Source organism: Pygocentrus nattereri, chromosome 4 (assembly GCF_015220715.1).
Source record: "Pygocentrus nattereri isolate fPygNat1 chromosome 4, fPygNat1.pri, whole genome shotgun sequence".
Classification (NCBI taxonomy): domain Eukaryota; kingdom Metazoa; phylum Chordata; class Actinopteri; order Characiformes; family Serrasalmidae; genus Pygocentrus; species Pygocentrus nattereri.
This window is the reverse complement of record NC_051214.1, coordinates 6,253,693-6,256,192: the sequence shown is the minus strand read 5'-3', so window position 1 is coordinate 6,256,192 and position 2,500 is coordinate 6,253,693. Positions and strand designations below refer to the sequence as shown.

At 42.0% G+C, this 2,500-nt stretch overlaps 1 protein-coding gene across 2 annotated transcripts in view; it reads left to right on the top strand.

The window, feature by feature from the left end:
* Positions 1-2,500, top strand: part of LOC108441130 (exostosin-1) — a 362,942-nt gene that overhangs the window by 359,129 nt on the left and 1,313 nt on the right. The window lies entirely within an intron of this gene.

The window sequence follows — 2,500 nt, the reverse complement described above, 5'->3', positions numbered from 1 at the left end:
ACGTGTCCAGTGCTGCAGTTAGTACGTTGCCATCATAGTGCTGCATAGCCCTTATATTACCTGCTATGATGCCATAAGAAGTCACTGGGGAACAAGTTCCCACTGAGGTGCGAACAAGTCACTAAGTTGCAAGTAACAAATAAGTCTCAAGTCTTGACATCCAAGTCCGAAGTCAAGAGAGTCGAGTCTCGATTCAAGTCCCAAGTCAACAGTCCTAATCTTCGAGTCCTAAAGATGTCAGTAGGAATTCTTCAGCTAATTTTAGGCCATAACAGTGAATAATGATAACAACCCTGTAGCCTTTTAGTGACAGAATGATAACAGTGTTTGGCTGTATATTAATTTTTTTAATTGTTAGGAGACAGAAACCAAAACGACTGACTGAACAAAGTTTACAGGAAAGACGGTGAAGGTGAACGTTGACTTTTTTTCACCAGCAGCTTTTTATTACCATTTTCCATTCCACCTTCAAAGGCGCAGCAGATACGTTTCAGAGCCTCACTGCTTCACCATTTAAGGTGGAATGGCAAATTCCAATTCGAAGCTGGCAAATAACAAATCAGTTCAGCCTCGCGGTGAAGTTGCACTTGTTTCACCTGCAGAAGCTGTTAAAATCGGTCAGACAGAGAGAGCGTTGTTTCTTTTGTTCTGCTAGCGTGAAAAAAAAGGTCAATTTGCCTGGTGAGTTTCTCCAGTAAGAGCAAAGGCGCATTGATGCTGTTGATGCTAAACACTAAACACTGTAATAAGCCAATCATCAGCACAGCAGCAGACATAAGACAACGGTTCTGTATGTCAGATGATCATCAAATGAGAAGTACGACAGTCTGCAGTCAAACCCTCTCCAGGTTTCTTCCACATTAGGTCTTGAGTCTTTTCCGAGTCATAAAGCTTAAGTCCGAGTCAATGTCTGAGTCAACATCAAGTCACAAGTCTTTCTTGGAGTCGAGTCCCAAGTCATCAAAATTGTGACTCGAGCCAGACTCGAGTCCAAGTCTCATATGACTGGAGTCCACACCTCTGCTGACCACCCAGAAAAGGGAGCCAGGTAGGGACAAACCAAATATTTGTGCCCTGATAACTTGATGATCCAGGCCTGGTCATTGGGCACACTGGACACCACTTTGAAGATTGTTAAACAGGCACCAAGTCCTAATTGTGAGTTGTGCTATCTAGTGACTCTCGTTTGTTTAAAACAAATGGTTTGGGAATGACCAGGAATTTGAAGAAGATGACTTCCATACTGTCTATACTAAATGGAAAGGACGACCTCCTGCAGCCAGTTCTTCTGCTTCTTAATGATGACTCAAACCCAGGCTGAATCCCAAATGTCTTCATGCTCCCTAAATAGTGTGCCATGTACGTTTTAAAGTTCTTGCTTCCACAGCCAGTTGAGTGTTGAGTTGAGTTGAATCCCAAATAACTATTTTGTAGCTGTATTATGCACTTGGGGTGCAGGAGCCTGTATTTAAATTTCTATGTAGCGCACTATGCAGGGAACAGCCATTTGAGCCATTTGAGCCATTTGAGATTCAGCCCCAGCTTGAGAAGAGCAGTGCCATTAGCACAGACTGATGTTGGTAACTTGGTAACCAAAAATAATAAATTAGTCACCTTGCGTGTTTAAGGTAGTAGTAACTTGTAGGTTTCTGCAGGTGGCATTGCACGAGAATAATTGGGCTATAAATACCTGCTAGGTGTACAACGGGATTCATAGATTGAGAAGAGGTGGTACAGTGTGGTGAATGTCTGCTAAATCTATCTATCTATCTATCTATCTATCTATCTATCTATCTATCTATCTATCTATCTATCTATCTATCTATCTATGTCTCAAGATGGGAAAATGGGTCACAGTGTGAAAGTAGTTGAATCTGCAGGTGTATCGATGTGTACGGTCATACAGGTCGACCAGCAGTGGTAAAAATCCCAGTCTACAAGAAATTCTCATCAGAATTGTGGCCGAGAGATGAAACACACACGGGGGCTATTGGTGTTTCACAGCTTGTGAATTAATAACGCTTCCCTCTTTAGTGTTCTTTCAGAAATTGGTTGCAAAGGACCTGAATTGACGTCTGGAAGGCATTCTTGCCTAAAAGCTAAGCCATTTTTATTCACGAGCCCCTTGCGTGTTTAAAGTGGCGACTCATTTTCTGCCCAGGGAACTTATAACTTATGACTTATAAAGTGCTGAGCGTTTAAATATCAGATACATGTTCATGATCTACCCCTCATAACACTGAGTTCTCAACCTTTAGCTGCAAAATGTAATTCGATTTTTAAAATGACCTTTAGGTAGCTTGTTCTCCATTTTGCACCAGCTTCCAAATCATATGTATACGGATGAACCACATCTGCCTGCTGTGTGTCCATCTCTGGCACCCTTAGCAGTGTCACTCACCTGAGCCACTGGAGCTGGAGTTGCTCACACTGACCAAGAGATGCCCCAGTCAATCATTAGAAAACATGCCCACACACTAATATATATATATATATATAT